This window comes from Pezoporus wallicus, unplaced genomic scaffold, assembly GCF_028554395.1.
Source record: "Pezoporus wallicus isolate ANWC-B61680 ecotype Strahan unplaced genomic scaffold, APGP_CSIRO_Pwel_v1 contig_1876, whole genome shotgun sequence".
Lineage (NCBI taxonomy): Eukaryota > Metazoa > Chordata > Aves > Psittaciformes > Psittacidae > Pezoporus > Pezoporus wallicus.
In genome coordinates this window covers 2,326,801-2,340,622 of record NW_026638337.1, presented here as the reverse complement: position 1 = coordinate 2,340,622, position 13,822 = coordinate 2,326,801, and the positions used below count along the sequence as shown (strand labels likewise).

The 13,822-nt window shown below is 39.3% G+C and overlaps 1 long non-coding RNA gene across 1 annotated transcript; it reads left to right on the top strand.

Annotated features, from left to right (window-relative positions):
* The first annotated feature begins 3,980 nt into the window (after positions 1 to 3,980).
* On the top strand, positions 3,981 to 9,084 carry LOC130599697 (uncharacterized). The gene is made up of 2 exons (XR_008972282.1): positions 3,981 to 4,544; positions 8,696 to 9,084. It is a non-coding gene; the product is annotated as an uncharacterized LOC130599697 (long non-coding RNA).
* Positions 9,085 to 13,822: the final 4,738 nt, after the last annotated feature.

The window sequence follows — 13,822 nt, the reverse complement described above, 5'->3', positions numbered from 1 at the left end:
ATTTCTTGTGGCTTTTCAGGTCAAATGATTGAATCGAATATTAAAAATGTTTTTTTTCCTTCTGTGATAGATTACAGCAAACTGTTGGTGAGATGGCATGGCTAAAATAGCATATATGTGAGGAGGGCAGCTATATTTATGTCACAAGATGACATCACTGCTTGGGTGTCTGCCACATTCTACAGCACAGACACTTTCTCCACTGCAAGGCTTAGTAATTTGTTTCAGTGATGGATCACATATTTGTACCTTATCAAGTTCAGGAAGCTGGAGGCCTGAGATAACACTGGAACAGTTGCATAACAACACGGTCTACCCACAGTTCTCAAGCAGTCCTGCCCAGCTTGATGCTGCTAGCCAGGACATTCACCGTTAGGATCTTGAGCCGAAAAGCAAAAAGCGGTCTATGGACCTTGAGCAGAGCTGTTGAGGGCAACTGAAAGTGTTAGCTGATTTTGCCTTGATTTGTTAGTAGCTTTATTCCTTCCTGAAAATGCAAGAAAAGCCAAAGTGGTACAACATTTCTAAAGGAAAAGTTAAGTGAGTAACATTCTAAGCCTGAAATCACTAAGCTTGTGTTTTCAACTGCTTAATGATTTTGTCAAAGACATTTTGTAGGTTGGTCCAGACTATTTTTCTAGCTTTTTGCTTGGCAAGGAAAAGTAATTTTTTTGTTTGTAACTCAATTCAGGTTTCTGTTTAGGTCAGCAAATGGAAAAAGCAGTGATCTGCATACTTCTGTGAACTCATGTTAGGGAAAAAAAGGTACAAAAGAAGCCTGTTTGGGTCATGGAGCTGTACTAGGCATGTATCTAGCATTGCCTGTCAGTGTGTAACTTGTGATGCTTTGGGGTCTGTACAGATTCATTTACCTGTGAGTCAGGGTGCCCCGGTCTGTGGCTGGAGCACAGCAGGTATTGTTGCTGCAGGGATGTGGGACTTGCATGGACATTTTACCTGGATCTGGGAGGTGAAAACCACTCCCAGATCCAGTAATACAAACACTGAATAGCTGCACTGTATCTAATGATGGTTTAAAATCTGCTATCTGGAAAAATATTGGAAAAATAAGCTTGAAAAATAAGCTTAGCTGCCCTGATGACATGATTTCCTCTATAATGAGAGCCAAATTTTAAGAATTATGATTCAAACCCCTCATTTCGATGAATTTCTTTATACTATTTATTATATTTTTCTTATTTCTCCAGACCTATATCTCCCTATACTTCTCTGTACTCTCCAAGGGGCTGTGTTTCTTTGCTTCCCAGCTCTGGGCTCAGCCCTGTAAGAGGGGAGCAGCCCACGAGGTGGCAGAGCTTGCCTGGGAGAGCAGCGGTTGGTGACAAGCCCCTTTTATTTGCCAGCAAAGCTCCCTCCCCCGCTGTCTTCGGCTTACTCATTAATTGCAAATGTAGTTTCCTTTTTATAAATAAATCATAATTTCCTTAGATTAATAACGGAAAAGTATTCAGCCAACTGCAGACATGTAAAAGGGCATTTTACATTGCCTTTGATTCAAAGGCTCTTCTTTCAACAAAACAGGGATTTTTGTCTAACTTTGTTTCCGTCAACAGTTTCAAACCAGTCGAACAAGTTGTAATTTGCTTATCCTCATTATAACTTCACTCAATTTGAGTATTTGAAAACTTGAAAACGACAAAACCAACTGAAAAATTTTGTTCAGCCCTTCAGCATATGGAATAGCAAATAAAAAAGAATTGGGATGCTTCAGAAAGTATTCTCCAACAAGAAATGTTTGTCACTGTTTAGAATTGATTAAATCTTCATCTGCTCATCACAGAAAAGTGATGTGAGCCTGCTCAATATAACTTGACCAGTAAAAAGGTTCCAGAGTGTGACTCCATTTAGTTTCGTTCCTTTTCTCTTTTCAATTTCCAGGCATTAAGGGAGGCAGATATAATTAATATAATTCTAATTTAGAGTCAGCAATGTTATTGTATAAGTTAGTAAGAGTGTAATATTCATACTAAATGTTCCAATCCCTATAAGAAAGCTGAACAGGAGAGTTATTTAAAGAGATTAAATGATGCAGAATAAATCTTCCAAAAGCTGTAATTGAAAGTGACAGAAACATTAGCTTTGAAACAAGTAACATTTAATCACACAGATTATACAGGAACACAATTTTTATATGTTGTTTTCTTCAATAGAATTTAGTTTTAATCTGTTGAGACAGCTCATCATTTTCAGCTGCCTAGTGCCAGAAGCCTGTCAGAATATGTACATGTACAGCTACTGTGAGGAGTGGGACCTGTTCTCTCAAACAGTGGCCTCAGATTACATATGTCTAAAACTTCAGTTGGTCCTGCCTGCACCTGCAGGTTGCAAGTGTATGCATTTGTCCCACTTCTTCCTTTTTATATACCATTTGAATGGTAGAACTTCTGAGTCTGGACAAGCAGTGTGGCCCTGGTGAAAGGGTATTGTTTGTGCAGTCATAAGTAGAAGGTTATTAAGGGGCAAAGGCACAAAGGTAAAAAGTATTAAAAAAATCTTTAAAAAAGATCTCATTTTATTTCATTTTCTTGCAAGTCTACAGGAAATCTAAATGGGCTACATTTTTATTTTTTTTTTTAAATCACAGAAAACTGAAGGCAGAAAAGAATTCATAAGTGAATTGACTAGTCAGGACACAGAGAGAGTAAATCTCAGTATAGTAATAGAATAATAATAGATCATCTGGTGTTGCAGAACATGTACATTTACCAATGCCCCTGCCTTGACTGATATGAAACGGAGCTCTGTTATTTGCAGAACATGTGCTCAGGAGCAAATGTGACCTTCTGGAAGGCTGATATGAAATGCCTTTGCCTCCTGGGGACTCAGGAGGGCAATAGACAGGAGAAACTCACATTGCCACTAACCTGCTGTTTATTGGAGCCAAGAAGTACATGTGAAAGCATGTCAAAAACTCCAAGCATTTTGGATGGTTACCATCAAATATTTTGAGTTTGTTTGCTCTGTTATGAAACTTGTTTGAAACTGAAGCCAGCTATCTGAAAAAGGATTTGAACTGCAAGGTTATAGGGAGGTTTCTTTTCTTTTTCTCTGCCAATGTCTTTCTCTGCTAATATGGAAGTTTAAATAGGTTTCACCTGTGTTTCAGTCTAAAGTCCTCACAAAGTCGTGAGGTATTTGGAGATGCCTTTTGTTTTAGGGAAGGTCATTATCAACAGGTCAGCATGGCCAGATTTTCAGAAAACAAGTACTTTGTACATAGAGCTCATTTTGGGTTATAGTGAGAATATTAAAACAGAAGCAGTTCCAGTATGAAATGCAATCTGGGGCAGATCCTGACCTCTTGAATTTGGAAGAGGCCAGGGTATCACTGGCAAGTCCCAAGCCATTTCTGTCTTGTGATTAGCTTATAGCTGACCAAAGAACTATGCGAACCTATTCAAAACCCTAACAGAGTTGATGCCACCCCCTTGTCTTTGACAGGGTGCACCTGAGCATGGGATCAGGAGATAGGAGTCTTAGTTATGGGCTCACTGTGCTTGGAAAGCTTTCGTACTTCAGCTCCTGTCATAGATGAAATCACCCTAATGGGTAAGCTAAGGGACGACAGGGAAAAGACACTTCCACCCTTGCTGTTACAGCCAGGCATTGGCAGTGTAAGACCCAGAGGCCAAACACAATAGAGTGCAGGTGGTTGGGAAAGCTCTTGGGATATTGCTTCCTTCACTGCTCGTACATTTCCTGTTGACATCCCTTCAGATGAGAAAATCAACCCTAGGTGCAAGGCTGGGACTGCAGCAATCTCGCCTCTGCCCCACCGGTTGGGCTGCATTTTGGTCTTCTCCCACGGCTCAGGTCTGGCACTGCCAGCTATGCACCAGTGGGGCAAAGTTTTAGTATAGAAACCAAAAGTTCAGAATAAACAATTAATTTTCTGCATCCAAAGTAGATTATATTATCTTCAGGGCAGGAACTGTCTTACCATGGTTGTTTGCAATGTTTGAGCCATCTACCCTTTGTCAGTAAGAAGTGATAACAGCAAAGAAGGAAACAGACTTCAGAAAAGACCGCCTACCTAAAAAGAGCAGCCAGAGAGATTAAACCTACATACATAGCTTTAATGGTGATACTGTCACTAACAGAGATAGATGGAAGCTCTCACCAAAGAAGAGTTATTATAATACTCTATTTATCACAGTGTCAGTACAGGACATGTAGTCATCCTAGTACAGAGTAACACTTCCTATATTGTACTTAGAATGAGTAATGAATATCATGTGTGTAAAGAATGTATCAGAGCTTTTCAAAGCTGTATCTGGGCAGGCAAGGAAGTTGGCTGCTTCACTCGGCAGGAGACTTCAGCCACTTTGTGCTACTTTGGTGGCAGAGAGCCCCTAGGAGGTTTTCTTTGATTTCAGTTCTATGATTCTTGGCTGGCTGCATAGGGAGGCTACTTTCTTAAGGACAGAGCCGCTGATGGACAAAAAGCCCAGGATGACTTGTGGGTTCTTTGAGGTGCCACAGAGGTCCCAGTACAATCTTGATTGTCTCCAAGTCAAAATTATGTAGGGGGTTTGAAAAGCTACTGTTGCCCCTTGTACCTCACCTTTTTTCCTGAGGATGGTTGTCTGCATCTACATCCACATCTACAGCTTCTGAACAACAAGCTAGAAAGTGGGAGCTTTTATAAAAAGTAGGGTGTATTTCTATAAAAATCTGAGGTGATAAAAGACGAGCTGAGTAGAAAAGCTTTATACTCCACTATATCAGTTTTATAGCGGGGTAACTGACCATAAACTCAATGGAATTTCACCAGTATTAAACTAGAAAAACACAATGGAAAAAGAGGTTATTCTCAATTCAAAGTGCAATTAAGATCAAGGGTTAGTTTGCTTATTTTGATAATAAATACTGTAGGAACATGGAACACTATTAAATGATTAGGTTAGAAAAATCAGCAAGGCTACTCATACAGAAATATCGATGACAAACTCAGTAACTTTTTCAAAGGCTAAGAGAGTGAAAATTTCTACCATCAGTTCTTCATGTTAACAAACGCTGTGGTATGGAATCTGCTATAAATGTTATACATACAATAAGGGAAGAACAAATGATTGGTTGTGAAAGGACTCCTCTGTTTTTGTGAAGTGTCATACCTCTAATGCCTCATGGCCGGCTTTTTATTTTTTTTAATCTTTCTTGTTTCCTGTTTTAAAATATTGACAAACTTTCCTTTCCACATAAACATCTAAACTTCCATAGCAAAAACCACCCTAGACAGAAAAATAAGCCTTTTTTTTTTCTGTAAAATCACTTTGTAAACTCTTTCAAAAGCTGACAATCTAGCAGATACCCCAGATGTCTTGTTATATCTTAGTAATTAAATTGTACTCTCTGAGCTGTCTTTTTCGTAACTAAGTTTACAGGAAATGCATCTTCATCCTTGTCTAGCACAATATAAAAATGTTCTGCTGGGAATACAGTTGTATTTATTGATTCTTCAGAATCTGTAATTCCTTTCAGAAGAAATTTAGCTAGCTCTTTTGAGCTTCCATGAACTGATGAAAGCAGAAAACAACAATAATTTGAAAAGATTTGTAAGATTTGGTACAGGATCTGTAGTAGAAATGTGTTAACCTTGTTACTCACATATTCTTTACAATATTCATTTACAAATGGCATTCCTACATCCTTTACTTTTGTAAAAAAGAGCCTGATTACAAGATTTCAAAAAATATATGCTGTGTTTAAAGGAATGTGTATCGTAATTGCTAATGTGAAGGATAAAGATCTTCCTCACAAAATATATGCAATCCCATATTAAAAAGCCAGATCAGAGAATAATCACCAAGATTGATTTCTTGGATGGGTGAGAGAACTAATCCCAGCAATCTGCTGGGAGATGGTGCTTCTAGCCTCTTCATGTCCCGGCATACGGACTGTTAGTGGAAGCTTCCTGGCTGACCCCAAGTGTCAGATTAGCACCTAGAGCAAGGTTTGTCCATTCTTGGCCACTACTTTACAGGACCTTAGAGCTGCACATGGCTTTTTGCTTCCCAGCAGATGCCCCTCACCCAAGCACAATCTCCAGGTAGGTAGGGCAATTTTCTAGCAAGCCCATGCTATCAAGTGTCCCTACTGCTACACCTGCCGGGTGACTCGGGGTCAAGGCTTTGTCCACAGCACAGGTCCCAAAGCACCCTCAGTGCCTGGCACAGCAGTGAAAGGGGCAGTGTTGCCCATAGGCCACCCACAAGTCATCACCACTCTCCTCTGTAGCTAAAGCAACCAGTGCATTGGCTGGCCATTGTGACACACCACCCACCCTTTGCAAGGCTGGTGCTTTGCAAAAACCAGCCTCAGAGGATGGGAATTGCTCATATCACCTCAGCTGGGCTGAATTTACTCAAAGGTTTCAGGGTTTGTTTTCCAAAGAGCTTGACACATAGCTCATGTTGGGTGTGGAAGCCAGGTTAAAGTTTCCCATACTCTGGACTAGTATCCTTGCCAACTGAGTATGGCAAGAAGGAAGAAGAAAGCAGCCTCCCTCTCCTGATGAATGATTTTGCATGGAAACATTATGGAGAGCCAAGAGTAGCAGATTTCCAGGACAACATCCAACCCACTGGGCTAGAGATGCATCCTAAACACTCACCCTCGTGTTTCCATGTCTGTTTAGATATGTCATACGAAACCAACCACGTCCCACAAGAAAGACTAAAGCAGTTCCCTTATAAAGATAATCTAGAGGCTTGAAATTAAGTTAGACTGCTGACAAATTAAAAACTTTGATATAATCCTCTTGGACAATTTATTTATTTAAGTTTGTACTGGGATTTCCCAACTGAGTTTTCTCCCATCTGGAGTACATCATGGTTTCCTATGGTTATGCACCAAACCTCCCTGTTGGAGATGCTCCACTTTTTCATTAAGTGCCTAAATATCAAAATAAATGGAAATCAAGAGCCCCAGTTCTTTTTTACCAAACACATAATGGCTTCTTACCCAAATAAAAGCATGTTTCTGCAGCAGTGACCTCCTGAGTCAGCTGGCTGAATGCCCTTAGTTTGTGCGGCTGCATCCATCACATAATGACTCTTAACCATGCAAAGAAGTTCAGTGTCTGCTTTGCATTAAAAAACTACATCCGTAGCAGATATTAAACTACCGTAAATTCACTGTATTGTTCTTCCTTAATGCAGTGAGTACCTCAGTTTTTCCAGTTGTGCTAGTGAAATCAGGAGGTCAAAATTTGTATCAGTATTGACTTGTTTGCATCCATCTATATGTTTTTCAATATACATATTCATGTGTTGCTCATGTTTAAAGATACATGTTTCTCTACCATTACTGAGAATCTGACATGGATTACAGCCTGATTTACAACATGATGCCCACTTACTGATTTTTTTCTCTTGCCACAAACCATTTAAAATGATTATGAGATTATTCAGAATATCCCAGCTTTTCAAATTTGGTTTTCCCCTAAAACACTGCAGTAGTTTTGTTTCATTCTTCCATTGTTTTCCACATGAAAACTCAAAGACTTGGAATGAATGATTTAAATATGAGTCATGTGCATTATGAACTACTCAGTGTATTAGGAACACAGATGTTTACTGCCATAAATTGTTGACATCATTTTGGGATGAACTTTGTTATAACCTTGAAATGAGCAAGCTGATGGAGTGCATGAATTGGTGTAGAGGTTTTTTCTGTAGCTCTGGAATATCCTTCTCTAAGAAAAGCTGCAGAAGTATTTTAAAAGCTCAAAATTATCTGAAGAATAAACCAGAAAATGTTTTCCATCTGTGATAAGAACTAAATTGGGTTCATCTGTTTGGTGCATTTACCAGAAGATAAATATGGTCTGAATAGGCTATTGTTAGCAACAAGCTTTGCTTCAAGTCAATAAATAGTTGAGTTGTTATATCATGTACTTTCAGTTCATGAATTGTACATCTGTTCAAGATTTATCAGACTGAGAGAGCCAGTACAGATACTGCTAGCACTTCTTAGATTGCATTTTCACTTTTTAAAAGAGAAATGTAGCATCAGTTGCTAAAGGAGAGAAATCCACATAAGAGGATAATTAGGGATATATAGCAGTCTAGTGTGTCTCAAAACTGCGAATGGCAATAAATACTGCAAGAGAAACTCCCCAAACTCAACTCACTCTGTTTTCTTTAACATAGTAATTACCAAAGCTAACACTAATGGCAAAACCAAGCAGATTTCAGGAGATTATCAACACCTTTGATCTCTTGATCCATGTATGCAAAATCCTTTGATTCTGGGTGGAATCCAGCATGAATTGAAGACAGCCTCTTTTTCTAAACAACAGAGGCTGATCTAGAAAAGGTCAGGAAAAGAAAACGGATACATACATAAGCCAGCATCATATTAAAAAAAAAAAATCACATCTTTCTTTAACTGGCTAAATGAACTTTCCTGAGGCTATTTTCTGTTTTGTAATGCTTTAATGAAATATAATGCACACAAAACTGTGGGTGTAGCATTTTACTTCCTGACTTTGACGTTTCTGGTGGGTTATTACTAAATATTTGTGTTAGTGGCCCTAAGAGCTCTAGAAACTGCCACTGGGAGGGTGATATTCACAGAGTTACAATTATTTTGTAGTAGTATTTGCAGTACTGGTGGAAGCTGCAACTTTTAACTATAACTTTAATTTTGACCTCTGTCCCTGCACTTAAAGCCATTTTTCAGGAGGACAAGGCAGTGTCTAGGCACTGCTAAGTGGATCATCCAGGACTGTGGGCTTTGGGAGAGTGTGGAGGAGGCTGCTGCTGGACATCAGCCACTGCAGTGGTTTTGAGTTCCTGTATGCAGGCCTGTAGTGGGGAAATAGGCAAAAACAAACAGTGAGAAAAAGTCTGAGGAGGGAACAGCACCATTAAAGTAGATACCTAAAGAATTAAGAACCTTCATTTTACTGTGACTCTCTTCTTGCCTTCAAAAGATGAACATTTTCTGTAGGTTATGTTTTGAGGTGAAATCCTTCTCTGTGTCTTCATGCAAAGAAAACATTTGGCCAACTGACATGAGCATGTTTATTCACAGCATTAAAAACTTGTTTAAATTCTCTGTTATGGATATGTTATTTTTAGTCACATTTCCGTGTTGTGTTCTTCTAGTAGCTGCTATGTTAATTCTGAAAAGGAAAAAAGCTTCAGCCCTAAGGTCAGATGACAGTTGCAAACTGCCTTTTTTTCCCTCCATTAGCCTCTGATATCACATACTATGGATCTGCAGGGTGACAAGTCTGCTTGGTCCTTCCCAGCCATAGTGCCAAGACACATACAAAGGTGTGCCAGAAGGTTTGTTTTCACTGTAGCCCAGGTTGCTGTATTGCCTGTTGCAATGGCAATCTATAATTACAATGTTTCTCATTTACAGAGAATATTGCCATTCTGTCTAGTGTGTAAAAACATCCTAGCAATGATTTGACACCCATAATGACGTTTTCAGTATAGGAGCAGGAATCTTTGATAAGACGTCTATGATCTAGGGTGCTTTATTTAAGGTCTTTTGTTCTTAAAAGGTGTGTCCTTCAAAAGTTGTTCTTTTTTAAGAAAATAAGATCTCATAGTTTCAGATTATGCCTTTGATCGCAAAATTCCATGCATATTGATGATTTATAAGGCCTCCAAAACTCTCTCAGAGAATGAATGGCAGTACAAAGACAGTCTTGTCTTTACTTAGTGTTGCTGGAAAAGTGGCTGCCAGACCCTGGGTTTACAATTACGTACATTAGGATGAAGAGTCATAAAGGCTCAGATGCACAAGGACCCAAGCCTCATGACATCCAACCTGACTTTCCAGTGCCTGGTTCAGAGGCAGTAATTTGCAGTCCTGATTTACTCACCTAACTATCCTATAGAGCTGAGGGAAGGCTCCTTTTTGCAAGTCACATGGAAAAGATAAGGGGTAAGGGGTACAAGTTACTCCTAGGATGATCCTGGGTACAGGCTAGGCATGCTGTAAACATCCCTGATCTACGAAGGATTTTAGGTATCTGAACAATTAGTTTGAGAATGCCTAAACACACAGTGAAACAAAATGTCTGCTGAGACACTCATCCAAGATAAGAAGGCCTCTGGGAATATGCGTTAGAAGTACTTTAGGTGCCTAAATAACTCCACTGATGACAGCTTAGGTGTCTTTCAGGTATGCATGCCACAGGCGGAATTTTTGTGACTCACTCACCTGAATGCAGGTATCTAAATTGTGCTTGAGCTATGCCATAGGTACCTAAAGGCTTTTGGAATCTTTTCCTAAATTATTTTAATTTATAAAAATGTCTTGTTTCAAAAACATTGCGAGGATTCAAATGGTTTTGCATTTTGCTGTGTAAATTAGTAGGTGATGTTTTAAAAATTTCTATGTTGCTTCACGTTCCTAACATAATTACCTGAATAGGATTTAAATTCATCCAGCACTTCCAAAGCTTGCATTGATTTAAGCTGTATGTCAAACAACATGAACATTTTAAGCCAGTATCTCAGAATGTCTTTAAGTTTCTTTGCCAACCTGTTTCTTTTGCAAACAAGATTCTGAGACCAGATCTCTGTTATCTCAGAATATCATCTCAGATAGCACCTAGGCACTGGTTTGCATTTTATTTATGACCTTTATGCCTTATTTGCCAGACAAACATCCTCAGCTCCTACGAACTTTTTTTTTTTTCAATTCCCCCCAGCATGGGAATTTAGCTGTAACATGATGAAGGGCAGCTCTGAGTGAATGTTCTCATTTAAAAAACTTGGAAAGTAGCTTTCTTTTTTGTCTTAAGTGAAGTTTTTTCATTAAGGCCTGGAACTTTAACTTGGGGCTGGCATTTTAATGGTCCTGCGGAAGACAGAGCAAAAGACAAAGGCTGATCAGCTATGCAGAGCAAGACTATCCAGTCCTATACTAGAAAACCCAGAAAGTAAATCCATTGCCCTAGCCTAAGGTTTTACCTGGTTTACAGCAGTCCAATTTAATAAATCCTGTATGCTGTTTTTTTTGTATGGGCATTTGGTTGGTGGCTGTAGCTATAGCCAGGTGATTTATTACTACTAACACCACATCCTTTTGGATGAATGTATAACATTACTTGTACTGGAAGTTGTTCTGCTTCCAGACATGCACACCAGGAAATACTAGTTGTGCTATATCTTTCACCAGCTCAAATATGAGTGGTACATTATTCCCCATTTTTTCTCACTGGTCCCTCATATTGCTAAGGCAGTAAGCAATTAAAAGGGATCACATCCAGGTTTGTGTGATGCTGGCTGTCCCAGGGACACAGGACTCTCTCTCAGGGACGGGCAGGAATTAGCTTACTCTGCCACTCCCCTCCTTCATTTGGCATGCTGTGATTCAGGTGTCACAAGGTGCTGCTCGTGTACTTATGGCACATTATTCAGCAGCCAACACCTGAGGTGCCTAAGGCTCTCCTGAACCTTGTGCTACCTATGACAAGTTGAACTAAACAGCACTGTTAGGGGCTGCACACCTGCTATACCAGAAGAGATGCCTGGTGAGAACAGCATCTCCAGGGATAGCTATCCTGTGTAGCCCTATGTCAGAAAAGATTAAATGCTGAATGTTCGCAGGATTGGTATGTGTTGCGATACTGGGCAATCTCTCTGGATCCCTTATCAAAGGACATTTTCTTAAGCAGATGTCACAAAATCTGGCCTAAATGCTTCCTTCGTGTTTGTAATTCTCCAGTGAGAAGCAGGCCCTGAAGATCTGATCTCTAGACTAAGGATCCAGATACCTCTTTCCATCCTCTTTTAAAGCTGAGCTCGCCACTCCTCTCCAAAATGAAGTATTTTGGTGTTGTTTCATTCCAGTGAACATTCAAAACTGAGTATTCATTTTTTTTACCCAAGCTGGACTCTGTATTTTACTTTCAGCATTTCCCACTTATCCACTTTCTTTTCTCCAATGCTACTTGGCTGTAAGGATACATTAAAAAATTTGTGGTATCTTAAAGGTCCTTTGTTATTGTACATACAGATCTATTAATACCAAGACTCTGCAAATCATACAAAGGTGATATCTCAGAGAGCAAGAGAGGGATTGTAGATGGAAGGCAGCTCTGGGACTACGTTTAAAGATGATGAAACGTCTACTTTTCCTACAGATCTAGCAAGTGGCTCTTACTAGAATGAGAATGCAGGATGCTATTTCAGGAGACTGGAGAATGCAGAAGTCCTGTAGCTAACAGGGGCAACTGGATTACTGAATAGGCTCCTGTGGCTGCTGCTCATTGTGTACCTGAGTAAGAACTGAGCATCACTTGCTCCACATTTCTCTGCACATGCCCCCTTTGCACATCTATTTTGCTACAAGTAACAGTCTATATCCGATACACGTTACTCTGCACGTAAGATGACACATTACTAAGAGCTCTGAATTGTACTGTAATAAGGTCAGTGGTCTGCAGTTTTAAGCTACATACTGGAAAACAGAAAACTGCTGTTTGTTGCTTCTGGTTCTCTGAAAATTTTCTCTCCATGTTTAGTGATCATATTAGTGTTCTACACTTTCTAATAAATTCTGCATGCCCAACTCTTAGCCATTTCTTGACTATTTCAGTATCACTTCATTGAAGTAAAGCACATGTTGGAATGATGTTGTCACCATTGCGTATGCCAGTAATTCATATGCATGCAAACAAAAACAGTACTAACTTGTACAAGTTTGGAACAAGGACTTGTATGGTACAAAATGACTGCAGAAGCCATTGCTGACAACACTGCTTCAAAGAAATACAGAGAAAGTTTGAGCCTACGTGGCATTCTGACAAACAGAAGGAAATACATTAAGAACAAAGTGTCCTTTCTCACTCAATAGCACTGCTTAACACCAGTGTGACAGCATTCACTGCCATCTCTTGAAATGCTTTCTCTAGATGAAGGAAAAAAAATGCTTCTATTTTATGTGATCTTACCCTGTGAGGACGCTGGGAAGAGATTTGCACAGTATGTTCCCTACTTGCTAGGAAAGATGATGTTAATGATGATGCCATTCCTATTTTACCATCTACTGGGTTCCATAAATGCCACTATACTGACAAAAGCAGCCAGCAGTAATAATATTGAAAGTACAACTGAAACAAAATTTGAGTATATATTGGTTCTTCAATGTGATTGCAAAGTTCAAATAATGTATCATGAATTTGAATGCATCCTGGCACAGACTTTTGAATTCCAGGTTAAGGCTATAATTCATTAAAAAAAGACAACAGCATTCAAGCATGTACATGTGTACATGTACTACACTCAAAGGACTTTGACTCTCCCTGAACCTGTAGTTTCAAGGAGATTCACCTCAGGATCCCTCATTAGCTTCTCTATGTAATTTCTTCTTTTCATCTTCCTGAATACCAGTCCTTCAAATTCACCAAAGGCCCCTACAATCAAGCTTTTCTGTCCTCTTTCCACATCACAGATCAGACCTTGAAGCTCCTTCACAAAACACCTGAATTTCAGTATTACGTTCTCACCATTAATGTTCAGATTCCTGCATGGGTGTCATTGAGGACGTGATCTGAAGATAACGACATGGCACAGTTACAAAAGTATAAAAAAGGCTTTGTAGATGCTCTTAGAGCCCCTCTTCTACAGTATTGTATGCACTGAAAGCTAAAGGGGAATAGATATCTTCTGGTTAAATTTTGAGGGTTTCAGTTTTCATCTCAGTTTTGTTGGGTTTGTTGGCATTTTGACATTTTAGAGGTTTTTAAACTGTTCAAATTACTTTTTTAAACTTTTACTTTCTGGTCATTCATATGATAATGAAAAGCTGGATGGTGAATGAAAAGCTG